Genomic DNA, 15,852 nt, shown 5'->3' on the forward strand with positions numbered 1-15,852 from the left:
ACACTGCGTTTCTGTTGAAATAGCCAGAGTTGACTATTCTTTTCAATTGACTTTCCTTCTGTGGACACCGAAATTGTAAGGGACCAGCTGCACGAACTGAATGTTCGCAAACAGATGAGGCCTGATGGGATCCCAGAGTACAGAAGGAGCTAGCGAATGTTATGGCAGAACCATCCTCAATCATCTAACAAAGGTCTTGCAAGTCTGGGGAGATCCCTGAGGGCTGTAACCGACCCAATGTTGTTCTAACTTATAAGAAGGGTGTGAGGGAAGACCCAGAAAACTACAGACCTGTTAGTCTAACCTCAGTTCCTGGAAAAATTATGGAGAAGGTCATACTGGGTGCTATTGAAGGACATTTAAAGAATAATGCCATCCTCAGACACAGTCAACATGGGTTCACAAAGGGAGGGTTGGATGTACTTAATGAATTTGGAATCATTCTCTGATAAGGTCACCTGCCTAGTAGATGAAAAGAATCATAGAATCTTAGAATTGTAGAATGGTTTAGGTTGGAAGGGACCTTGAAGATCATCAAGTTCCAACCCCCCTGCCATAGACAGGGACACCTCCCACTAGACCAGGTTGCCCAAGGCCACATCCAGCCTGGCCTTGAATACCTCCAGGGATGGGGCCTCAACAACCTCTCTGGGCAACCTGTTCCAGTGCCTCACCACCCTCAAAGTGAAAATTTTCTCCCTAATGTTTAATCTAAATCTGCCTCTTCCAGTTTAAAGCCATCCCCCCTCATCCTATCACTACATGCCCCAGTAAAAAGTCCTTCCCCAGCTCTCCTGTAGGCCCCCTTTAGGTACTGGAAGGACACAATAAGAACTCCCCAGAGCCTTCTCTTCTCCAGGCTGAACAGCCCCAACTCTTTCAGCCTCTCCTCAGTACCTTGCTGAGGGTGCACTCAACCCCACTGTCCATGTCGCCAGCAAAGATGTTGAACAGTACAGGTCCCAGTACCGACCCCTGAGGAACGCCACTCGTCACTGGTCTCCACTTGGACATCAAGCCGTTGACTGCAACTCTTTGAGTGTGACCATCCAGCCACTTCTTTATACACCGAGTGGACCATTTGTCGAATCCATGTCTCTCCAATCTAGAGACCAGGATACCGTGTGGGACGGTGTCAAATGCTTTGCACAAGTCCAGGTAGATGACATCGGTTGCTCTTCCCTTGTCCACTGCTGCTGTAACCCCTTTGTAGAAGGCCACCAAATTTGCCATGCATGTCTTGCCCTTGGTGAAGCCATGCTGGCTGTCACCAGTCACCTCCTTATTTCCTATGTGCCTTAGCAGAATTTCCAGGAGGATCTGCTCCATGATCTTGCCAGGCACAGAGTTGAAACTGACTCACCTGTAGTTCCCCGGGTGTTGGATGTAGTTTTTCTGGATTTTAGCAAGGCTTTTGATACTGTCCCTCACAGCATCCTTCTATGAGTGACAGATGGGACTCCAACTGTGAGAACAACAGGTTCACAGAGTGCTGGGTGAAGCACTTGCTGAAAGGGTTGTAGTGAATGGGGCCACATCTGGCTGGCAACCAGTCACTAGTGGTGTTCCTCGGGGCTCAGACGTAGGGCCAGTTCTGTTCAATGTATTTATCAGTAATCTGGATGCAGGAGCTGAATGCACAATTAACAAGTTTGCTGATGATACCAGCTGGGAGGTGGTGTTGACAGCCTTGAGGGACAGGAGGCCTTGCAGAGGGATCTAGACAGATTGGAGCATTCAGCAATGATAAATGGAATGAAATTTAACAAGTCCAAATGCCCGATTCTGCACCTGGAACAGAGTAACACTGGGCACAAGTATAAATTGGGAGAGGAGTGGCTGGAGAGCAGCCCTGCAAAAAGGGATCTGGGGGTGCTGGCCGACAGCAGGCTCAACAGAAGTCAGCAGTGTGCCTGGGCAGCCAAGAGGGCAAACCGCATCCTGGGGTGCATCAAACACAGAATAACCAGCTGCTCAAGAGAGGTGATTATCCCGCTGTATTCAGCATTGGTGTGGCCTCACCTTCAGCATTGTGTGCAGTTCTGGGCCCCACAATTCAAGACGGATGTGAAGGTCCTTGAAAGTGTCCAAAGGAGGGCAGAAAAGCTGGAGAAAAGGCTAGAAGGAATGTCTTCTGAGGAGCATCTGAGGACTTTGAGCTTGTCTGGTTTGGAGAAAAGGAGGCTGAGGGAGGACTTCATTGCTCTCTACAGATTCCTGAGGAGGGGAAGTGAAGAGGGAGGTGCTGATCTCTTCTCCCTGGGATCCAGTGAGAGGATGCATAGGAATGATTCAAAGCTGCGCCAGGGAAGCTTCAGACTTGGCATTGGGAAGCATTTCTTTACTGAGAGGGTGGTCAAACACTGGACAGGCTTCCTAGAGAGGTGGATGATGCTCCAAGCCTGTCGGTGTTTAAGAGGCATTTGAACAATGCCCTTAACAACATGCTTTGACTTTTGGTCAGTCCGGAATTGTTCAGGCAGTTGAACTCAATGATCATTGTAGGTCCCTTCCAACTGAAATATGCTGTTCTGTTCTAGTCTATTCTACACCAAACACATGAGGAAAATCTAAATTTCTGCCTTTAAGATTAAAGACATAAACTGCATCTGAAGAAATACTAAACCTACTTATTTTCTAAACTACAAGAAATCCTCTTCAGAGTTCTGTAACTCTTAATTACCTATTCACTCATATAAAAATGACTAGTGTTGTGCTAAACCTATTAAGATCTTAAAACCCAATTGAGATCATCTTAGAGTAACATTAAATGATATCAATAATTACTATCATAAATTAGTTTTATATAATAGATTACATTGAAAACATTTATTACATGCACATCACAGAAAAATCACAATGGGGGTGTATATCTATTTATTTTAAATATTGCTACTGAGACTTTCTATTGCAGATATTTCACTCAATATGAGAATATTTTTCTCTCTGGTTGCACTATTGTATTTTAAAAGGTCTACTGAAGCTAAGGATATTTTTTTTTAAGCTGACATGGGCAAGCAAAACTTTCTAAGGAGCTGTGCAGGGAAAAAGAGATTTACTCATTTAGATTTACTTAGATATTTAGATATTCTCTAAGCCCATATCAAGAAATGTAGATAAAGCAGTCATGATTTCTGTCTCAAATAGACTTAAAAATAAATCTGTCCTATGACATCTCTACATAGTGTTACACCTGCTCAAATGAGCATGAAGCATTCGTGCAGCATGGTTCTTTCTTCAGTATAATTTTTGACTGTCCTTAAAAATGCAGTCCTACAATCACAGCCTGGCTCCTACTTATGGGGAGACACAAGAATGAATTAGTAGTACTGCTTTTGGGAAACAAATGTAACTTTAGTGTTGACATCCTATTTATCCCCTGTTGAGAAATAAAGTATCTGTATGTATTTTGTGTATTGAAATGATGAATTATAACCGTTAAACAAAAATGTAATGCGTTTGTTACAGCCACCGAGTAGACAAATTGCCATTATGCTGTGCAAGTAATACTTTACAAACCCATTTGTCACACAGGAGAGATGTCATATGCAATCTGATTCACCCCACTTAATGTATGAAATGAAACCTTGATTTTCTTCAGCAGATATAAACTAATAACAACTAGCTTACATTCCAGAACCGGTGATAAATACTTTGTTTTCTTAAAAAAGAAAACAAACAGAAATTTAACATCTCTTGTGCATTTGCAAGAAAAATCTAGGGTTACATTGCATTTTAATTGTCGCTAAGTATACTGAAAGATTCTACATATCACACAAATCAAAGCAATTGCTACATCACCGTTACCAGTTCAGTAGAACTTGCTAAAATTTAAATAAATTCAGCATGATAGAATTTTTATTTTTTTTTGGTGATGTAAATTAGCAAAGATTTGGCCAATTTAAGTACAGCTACACTGACTTATAACTAATTTAAGTGACCATACTTCTATCCATGTTGGTACAATTTAAATTGCAATTTACAGCAGTGCATGACAAGGTCATAGGTATGATTTCTGATATACAGGGCATTTATTATGATCTTAAGATGAAGTAGAATAAGAATTTCAACAAGTACAAGAGTATATACTTTCACACTGAAAATGAGATTTAGGTAAAAATTGACTTCCAGGTTCAGAAAAAGGATCTAGAAAGATCCCTTCAACAACACCCTCATGCTGGAGATGCTTAAATCACCAGCAAATTCCTTGCCCTCAGTATCAACTTCGAAGTTAAATGCCGTCCCCAAGCAGCAGAACTCCCCTTCTGCCTACGTAGGCACTGAGTTCTACCCTGAACTCTCCTGATATTTAGAAAAAAAGGACTAAATACAGACATCTATATTATGGATTTACACACCAAACTTATTTGTCTAGATTATTCTTTATCAATAGAGAAAAAATGGTACCTAGAGTGAAACAGCAGATTAATCTTACTCTCTTACTAGTTCACATTCTATGTCCCTAGATATACCAGAACAGGAGTCTAGCTCTGCATACAATGGATGCAAATAGAAAACTTTATATGTGTTTAGCACTGTATATAGTATGGGTACTTCAGAAAAAAAAAAAAAAGAAAGAAAAAAAAAGGATTTTTATAACAGATAAGTAGTTAGAGCACTCACCTGTATTTGTTTTCCTTTCCAGCTTCAGGATACAAATCATCACCTATTTCCTTCCTTCCAGCTGGGCTGCCAATACCATAAGCATTATGGAATTGGAAGAGGAGGTGCAGTTTGTCAGTACAAGGCTGGATATAGTTACCATGCCTACAGATGTTGAGTGCCGTCAGCTGAGTGCCACAGGATGTCCCAAACCTCTGCATGTGGTAGATATGACACAGGGACAATAGATTAGCAGCCTACCAGAAGGACACCTGCAGAATGAAAAATTACAGTAGATGCCAATGTTTATGTAGAGATAGTTGTCCTGAAGTGCCTGTAACTACGAGTCTCAAGGAGAGATTTTTAGATTTGGATTATTATTCTTACACCATATGACAAATCAATGACTTAAATTGTGTTCTGACTTTTGCATTTGGAACTTGTAAATCCAAACAAGTTTCTAGCTGATACTTGTTGAAATAGAGCCTTCTGTTTTAAGCTCAAGGATGGCCCATTTTATGATACCACAACAATGCTGTTTCTTTTTTCCCATAAAAATCTGCTAGAACCAGTCATGAATAGTGACTGTTGTCCATCGATTTGGGTCAGAGATGAAGTAAAAGAAAACTAACCACCATGTCAGTGGCTTTAAGTGAGAACCACAAAAACTATACATAGATTATAGCCCTTGAGCAAACGCAGTAGCAGAAAGAAATAACATTGTAAATAAAAGATTCTAAAAAAAATCATGCCTGCCCCTGAGTCCTATTGACATGAATGAGAGCTTTAACATTGAGCTCCAGAGAGGTATAATCCTTGTGATACTAGCAAGTCATCTAAATCAATGCCTTTTGGAGACTGCTAAGCCATGGTTCGGGAGCCATGCAGGAATTCAGTAGTTTTAATGTTACAAAAGAGACTTTATGTGTACATGTATGTATGTATTCATACATAAATTTGCCCTGGCAACTTAGCTCCAACCTCAGCTCTGTCGAGATTTAGAAAAAAGAGCTAAAAACGGTTATCTCAATCTCAAATTTTCACACCAAGCCTATTTGTCTAAGCATCTCTTTATAGTCAATATACAGAAATCAGTACCTAGACTAGCACTAAGTAGATATTTTAGCAGATAAACCTTATCTAAGAATTCTAGTTATGTCTTTGGAGAGCCCAGTGCAGCAGGTTTGCTCTGTGCTAAGTGAGAGAGAGAGTAATAAGAGTGATCAGAAAACCCACTATTTTAAGAAAATTTTGATTTACAAGTCCTGTCTGTATAACAGCTTGGAACAGGTCAGAGTAATAACCACAGAGAAGTCAGAAAGAAAGAATTACCTGGGCATAAAGAAAGGTCATTCTCTCATTACTTCTCCATAGGAGAGTTCCTGTTTATATGTGAACAGGATAGAGAATGTGTATGTTCAAATAGGGAGAAAAAGAAATGTCACTGTAAATAGTTTGAGATGCAAAGAGTTCAGAACAGGAACTGAAAAATCACCTTTGCAGGCTATTATATAAAATTACCACAAAGCAGGGCAGTGGCATTCTGGAGCATACCCTGAGTTTACAAACTCCCTACCCCCACCGACCTGCGGCCACTTTTCTATAGCAGTTCCCAGGAATTTTGTGTTCTCATCACCTGATTTCTGGCATCCTTAAATGGATGTAAAAACACAGAAAGCCACAGTAAAATATACTTAAGTGACGGGAGCTTTATAGCAGAGTCAAAATCTTTGGTGTTCCTGTTCTCCTTCCTGTAGCAGATGATGACAAAAAGAAATTAATCTCTTGTTGATAGTTGTGGTTTGATACTTTAAGTGTGACTTTCATCTTTGACCTTAAGTTTCCTTTCTGACTTTACAAAAAAACTAACTTTTTCAAGTGTTTTAATTCTTCTTCCATTCCTTTCAGTATAATCAGAACAGCTCCATGACCCAGTCTTGTTCCTCACAGTTTACTTAAACAAAACTTCAGGAAGGCACTCAGTGCTCTGTAAGACAGGCAAATTCATTCAGTTCTAGGAATCCATTAAAACAATTTTTCATCTGCTTTTCTTATCCCAAAATGAATTTATTCCTATAGACACAGTTAACTCCTCATTCTTGGTACTTTTTTATATATCAGTATATATTGGTGGCCTGATAAGTTCCCCTTTCTTTTCCTATCACTCATTTATCACTAAGAAGGTTAAAAAACAAAAAAACAAAAACCTTAGAAAAAATTACCCCAAAGTATGAAAGTATGTAACTAAGTTTTCCAGAGTTCTCTCTCTGATCTAGGACAGGTAGTTTTACCCAGTGCAAAACTGAACAAGTATATAAAGATTAAAGTGTATCATTTTAGCCTTTAATCTGTTCTTCTTGCTGCTTTAAAAAGAAAATATTCATTTGTTGCAGATACACTACAAATAACTTTGTCTTCAGTAGGACCTCGATTTATTAACTTTTTAACACTGATACTGACACTAAAAAAGTCATAAACAATGTTACCCTACATTTTCATTAGTTCTTATTTTAGTTTCTCTAAAGCAACTTGAAAAATATATGAAGACTCTAAGAGAAGTTTACTTTGCCAGAGTCAGCAGCTCTCTTGGGTTCCTGTTCTCCTTTTAGCACCATTGTGGAGGTCTAAATTGAAATCCCAACACCAATGAGCCAGAGTAGTTGTCTTGAACTCTCAACCCTTTGTTCGCAGCAGATGCCTTTAAGGCAGGCCTTCTCTCTTCAGTTCCGACTGGAATAAAAAAGTGTTTATCCCGAGTAATATCAAAGCTGATCAACACTATTTTGTTTTAAATAAAATATATAATGTCCATTTCCACCCCAAAAAATAGAAAGTTCAAAGTATGAATTCAATATCAAGTTAAATGAGTGGTTGAAACTGCATTGTGCTATACACATTCAAGATTTTCTGACTTACGCTGATATCATAATACAGTTCAAAATCTATCTCTTTGCAGTGCATTAATGAAGAATAATTTTATGTTGGGGGAAGCTTGAATATAATGGAAAACACAGTCTCTACACCAAATTATTAACCCGAGATGCTAAATTCTGATTCCTTCCCAATGTACTGTATCAACATTTTAGAAATGATCTGAACATTACATTCCTCTCTGAGTAGAGTTTAATTTATTCCTATCATAGTTGAAAGGTGATTCAGCTGTACTTTTTTAAAAAAATCATTTAATAAAAAAACCTACAAAAAATCACTTACAATAACTACACATAGCAAACCTGGGTGCCTTTAAAATTCAGTCTACAACAAATGTGCATTTTCAAGGTTAAAAATCCTGACTCTGAAAACCACATAGTTAAAAAAAAAAAAAGCCTCATCAAGGTAAAATGGAACTATACATAAATTCCACCTTCTTTACATTCAATAATTACAGAGCAGCAGATGTTCACATGCTAATGAACAAACAAACCTGCAGGTGTGGCAAATGGATCCTTACCATCTTACATTTTTAGGGAATTTGGAACTGATTATATAGAAAAAGAATGACAAGTTAGTACACAAAGGGTGAGAAGTGTAAGAATAGTTCCTGACAGAAAGGAATGGAAAGGTGCAGAAGAGAACAGCAAAAGTAAACGCATAGCTGCTATAAAGGTGAATTAAAATGACACAAAGTAAGGATTAGACAAGAAGCTTGGACCCTTCCGCTTTCATAGGCACATGCATAATGTAATCCTTTCATAAATACAACAAAGTCCCTTTTTAGAACCAGCTTTAGACTAGGTGTAAACTACTTAATATTTGTGGAAAGCAATCATGTTCTTCCTCAAGGTTTCTTTACCAAGCCAAAGCAACAATTTTTACGTATTCTTGTAATACAGGATCCATATGTCCTAGTAACCTCTTCTGAATCTAGTCTCTTTTAACAACTTTTATCAAAATGAATGATCAGATCTGTAAATAGTATTCCAGCTAATGTCTTATGCTTGCCTAGTGACATGGTACTAATACTCTGATAACAAAAAAAAAAAAAAAAAAAAAAAAGTAATCTTCTAACTGTTAGGTTTTTATAAGAATGCATGAAAATTTTCAGTGATTTCCCAATGTTGGTGTGGAATAACCCAAAATATTTCTACTAATTTTCATATGCAGCAGATTGAAGATTATAAGTATAGTGAAACCAAACTACAGTTAAAACATAATTGAAAACGTGAATAACATTAAAGACAAATAACATGAAATAACATGAGTAACAGGAAAACGTGTTTTCAAATGTGAGGTTTTTTTCTGTAATACAAACACTCTAAAAGAAAGTTTACAGGATTATTTTGACTGGAGATCCTAAACATCTTTCTATCAATCCTCCCTTCAAAACCCATTTCACTCTCAAACAACTTTAAGTGAAAAGTCAAGGAAGGAAAAAGAAGTGCTATTTAATTCTTACCTGAAAAAGTAAAGAATGGCATAGATTTTCAAGAACATTGCTGAGTAACCAAAACATCCCTCACACTTCTATAAAACTCAATCTTAACAAAACTCCTGCCAATGTGAGTAAAAATAATAGAAAAGAAATAATTTGATCATTCTGCTTGCAACCATTTAATATGCACACTTATATCTTAAGGCAGACAGGTATTTGTGGAAAGTATTTAGAGGAAGCATGATCTGGGAGAGCTCTCATTTGGTGCTGGGTGTCAGGTTAACAGCACATAGGGATGAAATGGGGGCTGGACTACTATTAATTGTGTCCTTATAGCAAATGCCTGAGTTACCTTCACTTAGACAACAACCATGTGGTTAGTCAGCAGTTTTCTAATGCTATATCCTTTGAAAAATACTTTTTTTTGTATCAAAGACATATAACTTCACTGATGTCTTCATTTCCCATCTTTTCTCTAGCAATAAAATGTAGCAATCGATACCAGATTTTCTATTTAATTTCATCTTTCACTGCATGAAAATTAGTCCCTTTTCCAAATGCCAAAATGTTCTAAGCTTGTAGCTTGTTAAAAGTTGAAAACCCAGCCTTGGGGAAAAAAAAAAAAAAAGTTCTAAATTTTTTTTCTCTCTGTTTTTACCCCTAATGATAAGACCATGTGTTTCCCACCTTCTGACTGATTTTTCTAGTTCCCTCTTGCAGGACAGTCCTGGAAGCAATTCCAGCCCCCCTGAAGCAGTCACTCACCTTTCCCACCTGCTGCAACATTTCTTGCCTTGAGCAACAGTTCTCAATCCTTTCAGTCTATAAGTGCCTTCTCTGTAGTATTTACTCTTTAACACATAAAAATCCCTCAATTAATTTTTACAAACAGCAATAGTAGAGCATACCTACCAGGATATCGTAACAATGTCTCCTACTTTTGTGGTTTTTCTGAAGGGTGGTGAAAGGAGATTTGGAGTGTATGCCTTATATCATAAGGTAGCTCAGTCAGGAACAGCACTGCATTCTAAATTTAAAAACTAAACTCTAGTATTAACAGTGCTGACTTGTCAAGTAAACAATACAACCACAGACCATGAAGAAACAGCAAATGCTTAACTCCTGTAAAGTCTGAAAGTCATAAGTCAGACACTAAGAAGTTAGGGAAGTGAAGTAAAACCAATGAAGTCCCATTATAGAAATTTTGATAAGAGGTGTTTCAGGCATACTTCGAGGAATTTGAGAATAAAACATACAATAAAGGTTCATGGACATCAAAAATGGTATTCCTATATTAACCTCCCAGAATACTTCAATACCTTTACCACTCACAGTACTCAGCAGATGTTTCTTCTAGGTACTATCACAACCCATTTCTCTGCTCAAAATATGTTGCAGTTTTGTCACCCCTGTCCCCAGATTGTTCTGACCCAACCGGTCTCGAGTCATCTCAGCCCTGAATCCTCCTCCCCCCTTTCTTGGTGCACTATCCAACTGAGTCCCTAGCAGGTCTCTCCACAGCGGTAATTAGTGCATTTTTTCCTGACTCTGCAGGGAGTGACATTATGCTTTACTTCTGCTCTTCATCCGTTTCAGGCTATACCCTCCAGTGCACTCAGCCAGAGAGCTCCTCTACCAAGCACTAAGCAGCAGGGACGGAGCCTCTCCAGACTTTGCTTCACCCCCTGCAGCCATGTCCTCCAACTAAACAGGACCTCCCTGTTAACAAATCTCACCTAAAATAGTTATAATCCAGTGGCTGGAGAGAATTGGCATGCAATATGCAGGCTTTTGTCTCTCTGGCCGGGGATTAGATTCTTTCTAATTTATTTCTTGAGGGAGAAGGCTGGAGGAAAAGAGATTGTATCAGTCCTTACATCCATAGTCTGCATTTGCTAACCAAAGCTAGAATCCAAGCCTATGTCTCTACTTTCTCAGGTGAAGGCTTTAACTACCAGGCAGTTTCCCACTCCAAGGTAATTCTGCCTCTCCTGTCTGTCATGGATCTGAGAAAGCTCCCTGATTAAGATGTTATCAAACCAATATAATTCTGCAACTGCTCAGACACATTTGCACATTTTATAACAACAAAATGAAAAAGACATTCTTCAAAAAATATTCTGACAGCTTTCTGGTAACTAATAAACAGAAGCCCTATGGTAGTATATAAATGAGCTTATGAGCTCCACCAAATGCTAAATAAATGAGTTCTCATCTTGGCCCTATTAATTTTAAATGTAGATATTGGTATCTTTGACAAAAGCATATAGTCTCTCTGTCTTTCCCAGTTGTGAAATAAAGGAGCATTGTTAGCATTCATTAATAACTGTAGTGGATTATACACAAGGAAAATTATATGCTTTATTAGAAAATCTGAGAGACAAAATAATATATAACTCAATGTAGCAGTGTTAATGTTGGTCTGGTAACCATAAGTTTATCTAACTTTTCATGGTTAAAATCTTAAGTTCCATTGACTTTTCTATTTTTGTTTTACTGTTAAGTACGGAATTTGCATAATGAAGCATAAATTCAGTCAATACCTGAACTTGCCAATTAGCAAGGTTTTTTCTTTTTAATATTTTTTCCTCAAACAAAAAATATCTGTAAGCAACACACATGTATCTTTTTAATAGTCATGTTACTTTTTTTATTACCTTAAGGCTACTCAGGTGTCCACATCTTTTTAAGTCTAGCAAGAGCTGGCTACTTGAACTGAAACAGACGTGTTTAACTGGTTTACTTTAACAAGTGAAATCTTTCAGATGGTGACTGAAATGGACAGGTACCTTCTGTACTAACCCTTTCATCAGAAATTATACACATTTAAACTGTCAAATAGATGAAGTCCCACAGCTTGAATTTCTTTACAACATGGTAGTGTTGGCATCACACATGAAAGCAGAAGCTCTCACTGCATTTGATCAAAACTGTATTCCTGTTTTGACTAATTCACTGCAATGAATTAAGATTTTTTCAATTAATAGACATGTAAAAAAAATTAGTAGTTTTTTTAACATATGATCTTATAAGTTGCAATGCATTCAAGTATTTTACATCAAATGTCTAATACATACTTTATGAATCAAGATTCCAAATTCCAGTGTTCTTCTCATGAATAGAAAATGTAGAACTCACACTGACCTCCCCCGCCTTTTTTTAACTCTTTCTAGGAATAATTCTAACCAGTAGAACAGTAACATTTAGCACAAGTAAACATAGAAAAGATGTTAGCCATAACTGAATATTTTGATGGTGCTGCATAGCTTTGAACAATATTCATCCTTCATACAAACCTGTATCTTTTCTTTTCATGCTATTTTAAATACAGGTGAGTCTTGTCTTTAACTACATGACTCATCTATGTGTCTAGTTTTCAGAAGTAGGCCATTACCGTGCAAAAGATATAGGCCTGTATAATAAACTGACCAAAGCAGAGAAGACTAACAGCTTAAAGTGAAGAGCATTGCGAGTTGTAACCCTTATGATTTTTTTCTGTATTATATTTTATTTCACCCTTCTCTTTCCATTAGCAGTCTATAAAATAAATGCTTGATACTCTATCAGCAATATTGATTTTTTCACACCTAACCTTAACAATAATAGTCATTTAATTATAAGCTTAATAAAACCACTGATTAATTTAATTACCAAGTTAGTCTGTGAGAAAAAACTTTCTGAAAAACAATAGGGTAGCTGAAGTTAGTTGATGTGTCTTATTCATATTTGACAAAATCTTACTGTGCAAGTTGTCATGCTTCTACCTAGTGAAACAACTTGTAGCACTGTGGTGTTAGATATATTGCTCTTGCCAGTTCTGAAAGACTCAGTGGGATTCCCAGGGAAAGAACAGGCAACAGTTAACTCCCAGGCTTCAGCATCTTGTCCCGAGTTTCAGTGACACACTTAGGTGCACTGGAAGTTTGCCTCCTTGAAACTTCCTCTGAAGTTATGAGTCACTTCTGTTGGAGACTTGGGAGTGAAGGAAAACATGTGCATGAATAGAAAAGTACATCCTCAAGTACGCCTGGAGGAAACAATAATTCTTCCTCCTTTTGCACAGAGTGTTAAAGATGAGAGCATTTACCCTTTCCTGGGCTGAGTGGAAGCCTGCAGCCCCTTCCTTCCTTCCTTGGCCTCCTGAGAGGCATGTTTGGTGAGACAAACAATATGAATTTAAATGTTGTTAGCTATTCCTTGTCAAAGGGCTTTGTTCCAAATGATTAGGGAGGGCCAACCAACATTTCAGCTGCTGCCTAGGGGTGCCTGGACAACAGTGTAGCTAACGGAGGCAGTAACCTGGCCAGAATGGCACACAGAAGTGGGGCCACAAGCTCTGCTGAGGGCAGCGCACACAGGCTCTGCAGTGGTGGGAACACACCACAGGCATGGTCCCTGTGTACCAGCTCTACAGCAACTACCCCTGGCATGGCTGAGCCTCAAGCCACAGCAAGTTCCTGAGGGGGGGATGCAGCTCTGCAGCTCCAGGCTGCAGGGTGTCTGGTGTCTCTTGCTGAGGCAGAGGGTTTCCCTGCCCACAGGAGGTGTGTACTGGGGGATCCTCTGTGTCACCAAGGAAAGGAGCTGTGGGCAGAGGTTAGGAGGCTGTATGATGTCAGAGATGACAAAAAAAGAGTGTGACCTGAGCTTCTGTGAGATCCTGAGGGTACAAGAGTCTAAGCCCTACAGCTGTACCAAAGGAGAGGCAGGCAAGGTCTGTGCCTGTTGGGTTGGGAAATGAGAGTAAAGGTTGGAAGCTCATGACATCTGGCACCAGGAGGACAGCTCCTGTTCCACCTGTAGATCTGCAGCTGCTGAATAGGTCCAGTGCCCTGGTAGCAGATAAAGAGCTGGGAGCTGTGTCCAATGACACACCAAAGTCAACTGAGGCTGTACCCCACCGCAGCACTACCAGGGAGCAGTGGGTGACAGCAGAGGGCAACTGCCTGCTGAAGAGGATGGATGTTCCCATCTGCTGACAGGTCAGGCAGTTTGGTGGCTTGACAGGGACTTGGGTATTGGACATTGCAGAGAGACCACCAATGCTTGTCCATTCCTTGTATTATTATTTTCCCTGCTGCTCTTCCACGTGGGTACCAACAATACGGCTAGTGGCAGCCTGGATCTTATCAAGTGTGGCTACATGCTGTGGAGCCAGGGGTAAAGGGCACAGGAACCAGGTGGTTTTCTTCTTGAGCCTGCCAGCAAGAGGGTAGTACTTGAAGAGGAATGGATGTATCCTGCGAGTCAACAACTGGTAGGTTCAGCTGGTGTCAACAACAGTGATTTGGCTATTATGACAATTGGACCCTCTCTGAGGATCAAGGTTGGTTAGGGGAAGATTGTATCTACCTGACCAAGTAGGGCAAAAATATCTTTGTCAACAGGCTGGCTGACATGTTGCAGAGAGCTTTAGGCTAGGAATAATATGGGAGGGAGATAATAACCCACAATCCAGAGGAAGTGGTAGACCCAGTGGACCAACAAATGAAGATCTTGTAATCAACAGAACAGGACAGAAGGGGCCCACCTCTTTCCCACCAAGAGTGTGCAAACAAATAAGGAAGTGTCAAGACACCAGAATTACTGGGAAAGCTCTCATGCCTTTTCTGGGAAATCATCATGACTGGGTACATTTCTTAAGTGCTGTACACTAGTGCCTACAGCACGGGGAACCAACAGGAAGAATTAGAGGTATGCATGTGGTTACAGGGCTACAGCCTCATTGAGATGAGTGAGACATGGAAGAGCAACTCACATGACTGGAGTGCTGGCATGGATAGATACAGATTCTTTGAGAAGGATAAGCCAGGATGACAAGGAAGGAAAATTGTCATTTCTGTGAAAAAGCAGCAAGGATGCATGGAGCCTTGCTGAGGGAAGAGTAATGAGGTAGCTTGAGAGCTTATTGACCAGCACTAGTGGGCAGGCCAACAGAGCTGACATTCTCTACATGTCTGTTACCAGACCTCTTGATCAGAAATAAGTAGGTGAGGACTTCTTCAGACAACTGGAAGAATCCTCAAGTCCACAGGCGCTGGTTCTCATGTGGGACTTGAAATACCCCAACACCACCGAAGGACACAGGAAATTCAGAAGTTTTCTGAGGCTTAATAAGACCACATCAGGAGTGATGTGTCCAGTTCTGGGCTCCCTGGTACAAGAGAGACATGAACATACTGGAATAGGTTCACCAAAGGATCGCAAAGATCATTAAGGGACTAGAGCATCTGACATAGGAAGAGGGGCTGAGAGAGCTGAAGCTGTTCAGCCTGGAGAAGAGAAGGCTCAGGGGGATCTTAACCATGATGATATTTATATCCTTTTGGTATAAATCGCCAAAGAGGGGAGCAAAGAAGGCAGAGCCAGGCTCTTCTCAGTAGTGCCCAGTGAAAGGACAAAAGATGATGGGTGAAAATTGAAACACTGGAAATTCTGTCTGAACATTTTTTTACTATGAAGGTGATCAAACACTGTGATTGAACTAAATAGCACAGAGGGACTGTGGAGTCATCCGTGCAGATACTCAAAACCCAACTGGACACAGTCCTAGGCAACCTGCTTTAGCTGACTCTGTTGTGAACGTAGGGCTGGGCTAGATGATCTCTAAAAGTGCCTTCCAGCCTCAGCCATCCTGTAATTCTGCCAGTATGACTTAGCTTACTGAGGTGTCAGATATGCCTGCCCACAAGAAACACAAGAAAGAAATGTCACCCTGTAGCCAGGAACTGAGGTTACCTTCACCATGTATGCTTTTGGATCACCTTAGGGAATACAAATAGCTAAGTGAGAATGATAGAGTCCTTCAGAAGTTTTTAGGTGTGCATATTTCCCAGAACACTCTCAAGAACATCAGATATGAAAGAGACATGAGCGGT

Source organism: Charadrius vociferus, unplaced genomic scaffold (genome assembly GCF_000708025.1).
Source record: "Charadrius vociferus isolate BGI_N301 unplaced genomic scaffold, ASM70802v2 scaffold26, whole genome shotgun sequence".
Lineage (NCBI taxonomy): Eukaryota > Metazoa > Chordata > Aves > Charadriiformes > Charadriidae > Charadrius > Charadrius vociferus.